Consider the following 14541-nt stretch of genomic DNA (forward strand, 5'->3'; position numbering starts at 1 on the left):
GCTTTCATTTTTTTCTTGAATATCCACTGATATCCAAGAGGTTTTACATCCCGTTGGAAGATTCACCAGTTCCCAAGTATGATTTTGCAAAATCGATTCAATTTCACTATTCACAACCTCTTTTCACAATGGCGCTTCAGGACTTGACATTGCTTCCTTGAAGTTTTGAGACTCATTTTCTAACAGGTATGTCCGGAAATCAAGACCAAATGATTTAGAGATCCTAGCCCTCTTGCTACATTTAGGTTCATCTGCTTCATTATCATTTTGGTCTTCACTACTACCTATAGCAGTATCAAAAGGTCTTTTATTTTAATTTGTCTCTTCAGTTTTCTTGCAAGGAAAAAAGTGTTCAAAAAATGATGCATTCCGTGACTCAATAATAGTGTTTACATGCATATCAGGATTTTCAAATCTATGAACATAAAATTTGCACGCGCTACTATTATTTGCATAACTAATGAATACACAATCAATGATTTTTTATCCTATCTTAGTTGGTTTAGGACTAGGAACTGCAACTTTGGCCAAACACCTCCACACTTTGAGGTAATTATAGGTAGGTCATCAACCTTTCCATACTTCATAAGATGTTTGATTGATTTTCTTGTGCGGTACCTTGTTAAGGATAAAGTTAGCAGACAAAATCACATCCCCCCACATGTTTTGAGGTAACCCTGAACTAATCAACACGGCATTCATCATCTCTTTAAGAGTTCGATTCTTTCTCTCAGCAACTTCATTTGACTGAGGAGAACAGGGTGTAGTGGTTTGGTGAATTACATCATATTCAGAACAAAATTTCTCAAATGAAGTATCATACACACCACCTGTGAGAACCCAAATATACAAATCAAGTAAATAATTAAATAATATTAATATTACAATCTCAAAATATTTTGGTGGTGAATCCTAAAATGCAAATTAAATATTTGGAAGGTCTTTTAATTAATTTTTAAACCTAAAATAAATTTATGGTGAAAGCCTTTAATTTAGAGGCAAGATTTATTATTTAAAAAAAATAAATAAATTTAAGTGCCAAATTAGTAAGCATATTTTGATCTAATAATATTTATATTTTAATGGAGATAGAAATTAAAATAATATAAAGAGACAATAATTTAGAGCCTTTTGTTTAGATATATAAAGTAACCCTAAGTTTCCTAATACAATATATAACAACCCTAGGGTTCCTAATCTACACTATAGCAGCAGCAAACACAACAGTCACGGGAGAGAAGGGTTGAGAGAAAATAAGAAGAAGAAAAAGAAAGGGTTGCAAACAAAGAAGGATTTTCGGGTGTGTGGTAGGTCTTTATCTCTCTTCTTCCTTTTGTTTTTGTTCTTTATCCTTACTCTATTATTATTTAGTTCATTGATAGAGAGGTTGTAGGTTTATGTATTTTGTATATATATATACTGTTAAGAAATTTGAGGAGTTAAATTCATGTATAAAGAATGGGTATTATTCTTAGTTCAAAAATTCGTCGCATAATCACGAACTTTAAAAATCAAGAAACCATATCAAACGAATGACTTTTAAACTGAAATTTTTACAGAAAATTAATTACATATTGAATTGCATATCTAAATTTTTTCATAATTTTTGGGAATCAAAATCCATATAAACTAATGGGTTCAAATCTGTCCAGAAAACTGGTTTTAAGCAGTAAGTTCAGGAGTGTTATTCTCTTTGGGTATAAATCAGAAAATTATCAAATCAGCGTCATTAAAACCGGTTACGAGTCTAGTTTCATAATTTTTTGGCCTTGCATTGATTTCTCATGTATATTAAGAGAACCATTAATTTCTTTAAGGCGCTGCAGAAAACAACCTGTTTGGATATAATAAATTATAGATAATTATTTTGATAAGAAAATCAAGTGAAACCAATTGGGTTTGAAACTTAGGATATATTAGTTGATATCTGGAGATTATTGGAATTTTTCGAATAGCGTGGAGTGGGTTTTGTAATTTTCAAAGTTAGCGAATAGATTGGGAAGGCCTGTTTAAAATTCTGTTTTATCTTAAAGTCACCTTTAATTAAGTTTCGACTGGAACCCATGTCTTGGGTGATTTTAAACCTTGAAGAACATGAGCTTAGGTAATATTTAAGAGTAGCAGTGAGTTGGGTTGATCCGTGTTAGTGCGCTTTAGTTGAGGTTACTTAGTTCCTATTTTTTAGTATTTTTAAATTAGTAGTGAAGTGTAGTTTTTATACTTGGTTCAAGGCACTAGTTGGACTTTCATACTTTATTTGAGGATTATATTATATTGTGTTTAGGTGAGTAGTTTCATGCTACATATTTTTATAAATGTTCCCCTACCCTGAACTGTTGGAAAATTAAATTGTTGTTTCATGACTAAACTGTTTTGATAAATTATTATATTATCAATTGAATCAAATTATTTCTAAAACATGTGTGAACTTGGCATACTGTAAACTATTTGTTTTGGTCTCATGTTTATAATGATGAACTGCCATGTTTTGCGAAACTGATGTGTATTGATTATTGGGACCATATGTGTATTTAGTCCAGGGAAATTATTCCACTGTGTGTGGTGACTCTGGCCACTAGGAAATAGATCTGGGTTGAGCCGTGATAACTCTAGTGCTCAATGATTGTAAGGAAAAGACCTTAAAAAAAAGCTAGGTGACCTTCAATCGGATCGTCTTAGAGAAAAAGCCTAGGTTGCCACCCTGAGGATGACTCTTAGTTCGGTATTGGATCCAACTAGGCTAATAGCCTTGAGAACTGTGTGGCATATTATTTGTTTTTCTTGGTACCCAGAAAATTATTGGTGTTCATGTTGTAATCTGTTTTGAGTGTAAAATGTCATTTATCATGTTCTTGAGAGACATGAGTATTTTAATTGTTGAACTGTGGAACCTTTTTTTTGAAACAGATTGTCTTTACCAAACTGTATGCCAATCTAATTTTTGTGATATATATCTTATTTTGGAATTGATCCCTGTTTTCAAAATTGTATTTACTATCCATGTTGCTACTCACTGAGCTATCAGCTGACTTAGTTGTTAATCACTTCCAGGTGTTAGAAGGACTTAGAGTGGACTCATGGCGTAGCGGGGACTCAATTGCATGGACCTCTAGGACATTCATATATTTTGTTTTAGATTGTCATGTCTAGTTTGTGCATATTTCTTTTTATTTTTATTGAGGTTCGTTTAGGATTATTTTGATATGTGGGCTGTTTATACCCCATAAGTTTGGATGGTTTTGATTACGGTTGATTTTGCCATTTATAGTTGTGGCATGTCACTGGATTGAGTTTTGGTTATTTATTACTGGACTATTGTATAGTTATTCAATGTGTTTATGGATTAGTGGTTAGGCTTACGTGTGCCTTGGGCTGAGTCCTTGTGGGCCACGGCTGGTCATACCCGGATTTGGGGTGTGACACTACCCCTGTCACTCCTCATTACCTTAATAGTTTTGCCAAGTTGATTTTCAACCTTAAGCTTATATTGTTTAAAAGTTTCTAAAGCTTCATCTTTACTTCTCAATAAGTAAACATAACAATATCGAGTGCAATCATCAATAAAAGTAATAAAATACTTTTTACCTCCTCTAATTTGAATAAATTTTAAATCACGTATATATGTGTGAATTAAACTTAGAGGTTCAGTACTTCTTTCTACTTTATTAAAAGATGCCTTAATGAGTTTTGCCTCAACACAAATCTCACATTTATGATTAGGATCAAACTCTAAGTTTGGCAAACATTCTAAAGAAACAAGTCTACGTAAAGAATTAAAATTAACATGTCATAATCTATCATGCCATAAAAAAGAAGACTCAACAATATAAACAGAAGATGTGTTCTTATTATTAATAGCCAAATTTGGTACAACAGTTAAAATATTGAGCTTAAAAAGCCCATCACTCATGTAACCTCGCCCCACATACATTCCACTCTTGGAGAGCACAACTTTGTCAGATTCAAAAACTAATCTAAACCCATTTGTTCAATTTGTGCATCTATCGCACTTGTTGAGGATGTAGGCACTTAGCCTGTGTTTGGCGTCGTTTGGCTGTGCCCACTTCTTTTCTATACAAAACGTAGTTTGATTTGCATCTCTATCCCTTTATGACATTTGTGTGGTTTAACACTGCTTATGGTTTGATTATATTATTGCATCGCACTGCATATCATTTGTATTATTTCGTTATATTGTGTATCATTTGCATCTTGCCCCTAAACTACGCTAGTTTGATTCCTTACAACGGGATACGTAGACAACCCTCAGGTTCAACCAATTGCATCTGCATTTTGTTTGTTTGCCTAAGTCTTATGACCTTGTCAAAATGGGTCATCTTCGGGCTTTGATAGTCACTCACATCATTTCATGACTCTGAGATCTGTCAAAAAAGGGCAACTGTAGTCACCCCATTTTTAACCGCCCTTAAGACTTGGGCGCCACTAATTGATCACTCGATGATGAAAGTTATGTTGTGCAAATGTTTGATTTCTTCAGCAAGAAGAGCTTCTAAATCCCAACCTTACACCCCATTTTGGACCAAAACTATTTTGACCAAAACTATTTTAGACCTTAAAACCCTCTCTTTCAAAATATTTTTGAAGATGTTTCTACAATGTTCCGAGGCTCGCATTTTGTTAAAAATTGCACTTTTCGGTAAACCGAGCAATGACAAAGTGGAAATAAATGGAAGAGAGGTGAACTCTTTGAAACAAAGTGAACAAGTGCAAAATAGTCTTGATGATGTAAGGGCCTATCTAATTGGGGCTGAATTTGCCCCTAGTGTTGTGGATACAAACTTGATTGTCCTTTAGCAAAAATTTTATTCTCTCAGATTCTGAGATTTGGCTTTCTTGCCAGTCTTCATTGGTTTAAGAGATGACCCAATTTTGAATATTCGAGCACATTTGACCTTTTTTTACCCCTAGTTCAAGAGTTGCGTCCAACCCAACCATGCAAGTCTCATATTTTGGTTGATCATTGAACATTCTAAATTAAGGTTCATGGTTTGAAAGCAAAGGGGTCGAGTCTTGAGACTGAGAGTGATCCTATGCAGTACAATCTCAAGATCAATTCTAGGCATGTCTTTGTAGGACCACGCAAAACTTTTTTTGAAATCTTTTAATAAAGCGACTAGTCACTCGTGCTTTTCTGAAGACAATGTAGAACCAATCTGGATCAAACCAAGATCCTTCTCAGTACTCACATTAACAGACATGATTTCACTCATCAAGGGCTTAGTAACCCTCTCTTTCTCTCAATTGGTCAAATTTTTGCAAATCCCGAGGAATTCCTTCCTCTTTGTTTTCATCACAGCGTTAGAAAAGTTTTGAAAAACTTAGTCAATGAAATGACTTAAAGTCACAGAAAAAGTAGGTGAAAATTACTGTCGTTTCATTCAAAAACTAATCTAAATTCATCGGTGGCAAAAAGCGAATTGACATTGATCATCCCATCGGAATTTCTTTTATTTCTTCAGGAGACCAAAAAGTGGTTCACAAGTCAAGGTTAATTTAGAAATAATCGTCTTATGAATTGCACTTTACCCAGAATGCCTCACACATCCTTTTTAGTCCTTGGTGGTGGAATTTCTAGGATGGCCTTGATTTTCGAAGGATCTACTTCGATGCCTCTCTGCGTGATCAAGAAGCCCAACATTTTCTTTGCTGTTACGCTGAAAGTACATTTCTGCGGATTCAACCTCAGTCTGTATTCTCTAATCCGTTGAAAGAATTCCTTAAGTCGGTGTAGTGGCCCTCTCTTTCTTTGGACTTGACAATCATGTCGTCCACGTACACCTCAACCTCTTTATGGATCATATCATGCAGAATGGTGGTTGTAGCCCGTTGATAGGTAGGCTCGGCATTCTTCAGACCAAATGGCATAACCCGATAGCAGTAGGTCCCCTATGGCGTAGTGAATGTAGTTTTCTCTCTGTTCTCGGGCGCCATCAGAATCTGGTTATACCCGGAAAACTCGTCTAAGAATGAGAGCAATGCATGGCTGTAGACGTCCCCGAACGCCCCCGGAGGACCGCGGGGGACCTCGCTACAACTCGGACTCGATTTGTAGTCACGGTTCTAAATCTGAACCAAAGAGTCCAAATCCGACAAATCGTTTTGAGAAAACTGATTTTTGAAAGAAGTGCCAAACATGGACTGCTTTGCCAGATACAGAGTCGCCACCTAAATGTTTTTTTAATGGGAAATTTAGGAAACCCTGACTCGGTGCCAAAGGCCACGTGTCCGTCATCACCAAAGTTGCCTCGGCTCGGGAACTTGGGTACGATTGGGGAAGGTCACTTCGTGAGCACCCCCGCTCGCCCGATCAAAGATCGGCCTCTACTAACCATGATATCAATTTTTGAAAACTTTGTGTGTCCTTATTCCGGTTATTAGCCTAGGTTACTATGTGATGCACACAGCATATAAGTATAGACTGAGTTGCCTGAATTGGAACAAAACATTTCATGTTTGTTTATTTGAAAGTGGTTTGATGGTGCTACCCGCAAGTAGGCTAAGACGTGGATTTGCCACCCTCGGGTGGGCTTAGAAAACATGATTTTGCCACTATCTAGTGGGCTTAAAACACACATTTGATGAATTATTCCAATTCAAATAACCCAACCTTCACCCACAGGTATTCAGGCAGTTATATCACATTAGCAATTAGCCTCATGGTAAGCATGATATTCATGGCAGTCACTCACACGCATGCAAGGATGCTAAAGCATAAAACTCACCGAGTACTCCAAGCTAAAAAAAAGAAGTTTATTAGAAATCATGCATGATCCTAAATATACAGAAATGCCTAATGCAACACATGCAAAAATGCAACTATAGCAGGCTCGGCTATTCTAAACATGGCATATGAAATGCTACAACTAGCATGTATTCAATTTGGAATTGAAAGTACGATGCAGTTAGTATGGTGCGCCGAGCCCGGTGCATGCAAAACAGATGAATGAATGCAAACATGCTATCATACTGTATGCCAATTGAAACATGCCCTAATCTAACCATCGTAAGCTGGTAAATAAAAGGGAAGAAAGACGGGGGGTTGGAAGACATACATCACACTCACGCACACTTATTACAATTATGCCCTCGCGCAGAGGGTCCAAATAAATATACAGTCCCGAATAAAAGAATATTACAGTCCAAATATTACAGTCCGAATAATATACAAATTCCTAATTAATTAACAAATTAACTAAGAAAGCTGTAAAACTGGCGTGCAAGCCAGGGACCGCCTTGCTTCTGATGAATGATGTATGCCTGGGCTGCCTTGTGCGGAAATTCACTGGGATGCCCCAATTAGCCTCTGTTTAGCAGTTATTCTTGGAAAGCGTGCCAGACTCCGAAAAGTTGCTGATTCTTCATTTTGCTGCAACAGAGAGCAGGAAAGGGGCATAGCAATATATTTTCACAGATATATGCATGCCTCGATCCTCGTGCCACCAATCACGCATATCGATGCATGATGGCAGAGGGGTCGAAATGTGCAACTCAATATGGAATGAATGCACACGAAAACACAACAAAACCTAACTCCATCATGGGTAATCCGGAGTGTCGGTGACTAGGGAATTGAGATACATTCTGTCACTCGGAGTACGAAATGCACCTCGTTTCCCGTGCCCGGACTAACTCCTATTCCGAACACAATGCGATATGCATGACATGCATGAATGTAACTAAGATACAGCCTAGCATGCACAATGCTATGAAAATGAGATACCTCGAAATGCGTGCACACGGGCACGCAAACCAAGAAAATGCATGAATGCGATCTAAGATACAACCTAGTATACACAATGCTATGAAAATGAGATGCCTCGAAATGCGTACACACGGGCACGCAAACCAAGAAAATGACATACGCAATGCAAATGATATGAAAATGCGATATGGGCTTACATTAATATGAGAGAGACTCAGCCACACTCACATAAGAGGCCGATGGATGAAAATGAAGTGCCTCGAAATGCGTGCACACGGGCACGCAAACCGAGGCAATGGCATATGCAATGCAATGACATGGAAATGGCATATAGAATGCAACATGGACTTATACTAACATGAGAGAGCCTCAGCCGCACTCACATAAGAGGCCGATGGATGAAAATGAAGTGCCTCGAAATGCGTGCCCACGGGCATGCAAACCGAGGCAATGGCATACGCAATGCAATGGCATGGAAATGGCATATAGAATGCAACATGGACTTATACTAACATGAGAGAGCCTCAGCCGTACTCACATAAGAGGCCGATGGATGAAAATGACGTGCCTCGAAATGCGTGCACACGGGCACGCAAACCGAGACAATGGCATACGCAATGCGATGGCATGGAAAATGATATGCAAACATGCTAATGGGATTTCAGCACTGAAATGTGGGGGAAAACAGCCCCGAAATGAGGCGAAAACACACCCGATGCATGGAATAGTCCCGAAACAAGGATTTTGGGACCCGAAATGGCCTATAGCTATACCAAACATGCACAATATGGATATGCAATGAATAGACAGTAGTAAGGCAGCCCCAAAATTAGCATTTTTCTAGTGCAAAACATGGCCAAACAGCAAGCAAAGATAGGGCAACAATGGCATGCAGAAATGGCCCTAAGCATGAGGTTATGAAGCAGCTCACAGCTGCTGACCCCAAACAGGTTAGGGCCCTTCAACAACATTGAAGAGGGGCCAAAAATATGCACATTTACAGAACTGTAAAAAATCTAAAAACAATCATAGACAAGGCTAAGTTCTTATGCAAGAAAAAGGGCCAAAAGGTGGCCAAAGAGGCAAGTGGTATATGCAATGCCCAAACTGAAAAATTCCCTTTTACAACATTGAAGAGGGACCAAAAATAAGCATATTTCCAGAACTGTAAAAACCCAAAAATAGTATACAAACATGCTAGAAATGCAATGCAAAATGAGGCTTAAAAGAGGCTATAACATGAGGTATGCAAAGCATTCACCAAACAGCCAAAGACCCTTAATGAAACATGTTAAGAAGCTCAAAATAAGGCCATCTCTAGGCCTGTAAATCGTCCAAAAATGGAAGCATAATGGGCTGCCAAAGCATGCAAGAAAATGGCATTCAAGGAGGATATTGAAGCAAGTGCAATATGGAGGGCTCAAACAGGGTTGAGCCCTTAATGAAACAAGAAAATGAGCTCAAAAAAATGACCTTTTCAGTTTTGGTCGGAGCTCAACTCAGCAAGCATGTATGGCTTAGAGATGGTGCAAAAATGAGCTAGAAAAGAGGGCAATTGGACTTACCTTTGAAGACCAACACTTTTGTTACTTCTTGGACCAGATTTGGTGACTCTAAGCTACTGGAATCCCCCCCTTTGCTGCTGGAATGGAGTGGTGATGGTAGAGCTTGAAGATGATGAAGAAATGGAACCCAAAACTTGAAGGAAATGGGGTGATATGTATGTATATGCTCAAGCCAATTCTTGTAACCCTTTTTCTAGAGTTGGGAGGCTCTCTATATGGATAAGAGATGGAGAGAAGAGTCTAGCAAAAGTGGAGGGAAAAATGAGGCCTTTTTTCCCTCCAAAAGGGTCCCCCGGATATAGATATTTTTAGGGGAAAACCAAGGCACAGCTGGAATGTACTCAACCTGAAGAAGCAGGCCGGCCTGACATTTTGGCTGCAGGTGGCCGGCCGGCCACTTCCCCTAGCCGGCCGGCTAGGTCAAAGGAAAAAGTGGCTGGCCGGCCAGAAAAAGTGGCCGGCCACCCCCTAGGATGAAGCCCCAGAAGTTAGTTTTCCAATGGCGCAAACCTTGCATTAAAGTTCCTCCTGTAGAAAAAGTTATGCCCTTTTCCGTGAAGCCGCGTAGATTCGGTCCAAGCGGACTTCAACCAACCACATCTCTCCCCCCCAGACTTGAACTTGGGATATTCTTGAGTGCAAAATGAAGCCCTGGAAGTAAGCTTTCCAATGGTGGTGGCCTCATATCTTAATTCCTCTTGTGCAAAGAGTTACGCCCGTTTCGGTGAAGCCGCGCAACTTTTTCTCCTTCCCGGATTCATGCTGAACCACTTTTGACCAAAAAGAAGTTGGCTTTTCAGAAAAATTGCTGGCCTCCCACCCTCCTACAAGCTTTCTAACAGTGAAAATAAGGTCTCCACCAAAAATGAACCCAAACCGATGCAAAATGAAGGTTCGGGGGCCAAAACGCGCAGCCCGAGGCCCCGAAAACTGGCTGTTAGGCACCGGGAGTGGTGTTCGACCACGAAGTGGGTCTTCCAGACCCCAGTGTCCCTCAAAAGGGAGTAAATAAGATGCATGCCAAAATTTAGAGCAAACGGAGATGGTTAAGCGGTCCCGAACCGAGGCACACGGCCTGACGGCTCCGAAAACCGGGAACCGGGCTCCGAAATGGGAAAAATGGCCTATGGCCACCAAATGTAGCCCACGGCCACTGAGAGATGGTCCACGAGACCTCTCCCTCCCCTCGGGAAGAAGAACAGAGAAAACCGAGTCTGGTTCGCAAACCGAGGCAAGGCACAGAAGAGGGTTCGGAAGTCCGGAGGCAGGGCTCACGGCCGCGACTCTGAAACTTCTGAACGAGCACATTATGCAACGTCACCGAGTGCTCAATCGGTGATGTCTGAGTCTTAAGGTCGGTCAAAAATGGGGTGTCTACAATGGCCCGCGGTGAAGTCCACTAACTCATCGATATGTGGTAGGGGAAAATCATCCTTTGGACCAACCTTATTCAGATCCCTAAAGTCGACACAAACTCTGATTCTGCCATCCTTCTTTGGGACTGGAACAATATTGGCCAACCATATTGGATACTCAGACACAAGCAAGAACCCTACCTCGATCTGTTTGGTAACTTCTTCCTTAAGTTTCAATGTCCAATCCGGACAGATTCTTCGCAACTTCTACTTAACGAGTCAGGCCTTGGGATCAAGAGGGATCTGATGTTATACAATCTCAGGATCAATTCCAGGCATGTCTTCATAGGACCACGCGAAAATATCTTTGAAATCTTTTAATAATGCAACTAAGCGCTCGCGCTCCTATAAAGACAACGTGGACCCAATCTGGACCAGACACGAATCCTTCTCAGTACCCACATTAATAGCAACAATTTCATCGGCACAAGGTTTTGCAAACCTTTTCTTCTCTCGATCAGTCAAGTTTTTCAAAACTAGAGGATTTCTTTCCTCTTTGTTTTCATTAAAATTCTGAAAATCTTGGTCAATGCAATAAACAAGCGGCATAGAGAAATACTCAGAATAAGTAGTGCTCTCATTCATAAGATCTAGCTCATCCAGCTCTTCGGTTACAACTAACTCAAAAGCAAAAGAAAAAGAGGACCAGGACAAGACCTTGGCATCCAGGTTATCACCCCCAAGAATACCGGACTCAGACTCAGAAGAACCAGAATCTGATTCCGACTCCACAAACTCTGTGGAATCAGATTCTGGTTCATCACCCGACTTAGAACTAGACAGGTAGCCCTCCTTCAGCTGCCAGACAAGAGATGGAGCTTCAGATGTAACCAAAATGTTGTTGGATGGGTTCACACCTAGTTGGTCCTTGATCATGGAGATGGTAAGGTTATCCCCCAAGCTTTTTGAGTCGGCCGGAGAATCTGTAAGAAGACACGCCAGTGCTGTCCTTACTCCAAGCTCGCTGTTGTCCGAGTCACTTTCCATGCTCTTTTCAGCTTTAGTAGTTAGCTCAGCCTTTTCTTTGGCATCACTGTCTTGCAACTGTAGGTCGAAGAAGATTTCAAAGCCGAGGACATGTTGCCTCGTAGAATTCATCCAGGGCTCGGAAAAGTTGCAAAAGGGGAAGTCCTCACCCTCCCGAACAAAGTGGCCATTTAGTGTTCCCCAAATCGGCCTGTGAACAAGCTCATAGTGTTTCCCAGCCTGCTTGGCTCTGGCTCTGCCTGCCATCTCTTTTCTTTTCTTGACTCAATCCTCTTTGGTGGATTATGCGGCATGTCGACCAATGCTATGACACCTTTCTGGCCACTTCTTCCAAGCCCTATTCCTGGCACATGTTGCAATTTGTTCATGAAATAGATTGATTGGGAGCTGACATACATGCCCTCATCTGCTGCCAAGATGGTCTGTACTGCCCGGGCCTCAGCTAGAGTAAACCCCGAGACAAAAACATCCTCCTCGCCATGAACGATTTCCAGCACTAGTGTAGTTACCTCTAGCAGAGGACGGATGGATGAATTTCCAAAGACGATCGCCATTCCCTTCCTGTGAGGGTATTTCAGCATTTGGTGGAGGGTAGAGGAGACTGATTTCACCAGATGCAACCAGGGTTTCCCTAGCAGTAAGTTGAAGGTGGCCGGGACATCCAAGACATGGAACTCGACATCCTACTGAGCTAGGCCCACCTGAACTCTGATTTGTACCATGCCCATAACCTCTCTTCTTGTATTATCATATGCCCGAATCACTTAGGCTGTAGGCACGAAATCTGCTGGTTTAAGGACGATGATATAAGCTATGCGGGAAGGACAGACGTTGATAGTTGACTCGGTGTTAACCAATACCACCAGTAACCATTTTTCCTTGCACTCAACTGATATGTGCAGGGGTTTGTTGTGAGCTGAGCCTTTCGGCGGCAGTTCTTTATTAGAAAAGGTTAGAGTTGACTTGGCACCTCCTGGGAAGACCAATCCCACAAACTGTTCAGAGGTAGTGTCAATGGATAGTTTGGCTTTGTCTATTGCTGATAATATAACTTGTCGATGCACCCGGGAGGCCATAAGGAGACCCCAGATTGAGATGTCGGCTTGGATTTTCTTTAGTTGCATTAACACTGCTTCTTCCTTTAACTGCTTCTCTTTCTGTTTTTCAACCTCTCTATCTTTCCCAGAGGCCTCAGCTTGGTCTATGTGCGGTGGCTTGAAATACTGCCCACTTCTTGTCATGTGGTCTATCTCTTCAGCGTACCATGTATTATCTGGCAGACACCCACCCTAGTCTTCGTCCGTGTGAGCCAGAAGTAGATCATCATCCTCCCACCATACCTCTTCGACAACCGACAAACAGTTGTCCAACTCCGTTTGTCTCACTTTCACCTCACAAGTTTCCCCCGCAGGGTATTAGGCTATTCCAGCTTTTTGGTTGTCTTCAACCTTCTCTTATTCAAACTGCTTCAACGCAGCTTCCTGTTCTGTATCCACAGTACTTATAGTGCCCAATTCCTAAGCTGAACTTTCTACACCGGTGTTCTCCGGTAGTTTTCCCTTTTCATTGGCCATTCCGGCCACTGCAGCAATTTTTGCTTTATTTTCTTCTAGTTTAGAGTATTAGGCTATTCCAGCTTTCTAGTTGTCTTTAACCTTCTCTTGTTCAAACAGCTTCAACGCTGCTTCCTGTTCTGTATCCACAGTACTTATAGTGCCCAATTCCTGATCTGAACTTTCTACGCTGGTGTTCTCCGGTAGTTTTCCCTTTTTATCGGCCATTCCGGCCACTGCAACAATTTTTGCTTCCTTTTCTTCTAGTTTTGTTTCAATTTCTTCTTCCCTGTCCGGTTCATCACTAAACCACCCAGGGTTGTTTGTCGATCCATTCAAATCGAACCAGTCAATCTGCACACCCCTTTAATCTTGTTCGTCAAAGAACTGCAAGTTCTCTAAGTCTTCCTCTAGCTCCGCCAGATCATCCAAACCTTGGCTTGGGCCATCCTCTCTAACCACTTTGACCTCCACTGCTGTTAGCAATACCACTTCTAGCTTAACTTGATCAATCGGCACAATGTAACAACTCAGATCATACTCCTCCTCAGACAAGTCCTCAGAGCACTCAGGCAGCAGCCTCATACTCTCCTCTAAGGCTAGCCTCCCTTCTTTTGCCACTGTTACCACCACGGATTTAGGTTAGAGTGTGGACGTGTCCATCATGCACAAATTTATGCTTTCAGGAATGAACACCATCGGTCTGGATAGGTGGGAAGGGGTAATATATACATTGGGGTTGTAGGGGATGGTCAGCGTATGGATTAGGTTTAGATTTTGGGGTGGGGAACTTGGTTGTGGGCCGAGAGAGGGTTTGTAGTTACATTTGGTATTTGGAGAGGTGCAATCACCTCGTTATTAATGAGGTCTTGAATCTCGTGACGCAGCTTAAAGCATTGGTCAGTGTCGTGACCGTGCTGCTGGTGAAATGCACAGTACTTAGCTGGGTTGTGTTTCGACAGGAAAGGATTAGGTAGTGGGTGAGGCTCTAATGGCTTGAGGTGCCCCTTTTTGATTAACACCCTCATGGCTTGGAATAAAGGCATGTAGAGTGGGGTAAAGGTCCTTGGGACTAAGTAGGGTTGTTTGAAGTTTGTGGAGTTGTGCTGGCAAAGGGATTGGCGGCCTTGGTTGTGGTGGTGACAACACTAACATCCGATGACCATGCAGCTGTGCTACCACTAGTGGTTGCATTGGAACCTGTGCACAAAAGTCCTCTTGGCCTACTCTTTCTCAACAGTGATCAATCCTTGTTTCATGGCGTCTTCAATCTGAACCCCCATTTCATGGAGCTCGGT

General features: G+C 41.2%; 1 pseudogene across 1 annotated transcript in view; it reads left to right on the forward strand.

Annotated features, from left to right (window-relative positions):
- LOC114299245 (subtilisin-like protease SBT3 pseudogene) overlaps positions 1-3140 on the forward strand; it is a 104633-nt pseudogene extending 101493 nt beyond the window's left edge. Inside the window, exon 2 of the transcript XR_014360764.1 lies at positions 3052-3140. The product of XR_014360764.1 is annotated as a subtilisin-like protease SBT3 pseudogene, transcript variant X2 (transcript). The remainder of the gene's footprint in view (positions 1-3051) is intronic.
- Positions 3141-14541: the final 11401 nt, after the last annotated feature.

Source organism: Camellia sinensis, chromosome 2, assembly GCF_055761805.1.
Source record: "Camellia sinensis isolate YWXY chromosome 2, ASM5576180v1, whole genome shotgun sequence".
NCBI lineage: Eukaryota > Viridiplantae > Streptophyta > Magnoliopsida > Ericales > Theaceae > Camellia > Camellia sinensis.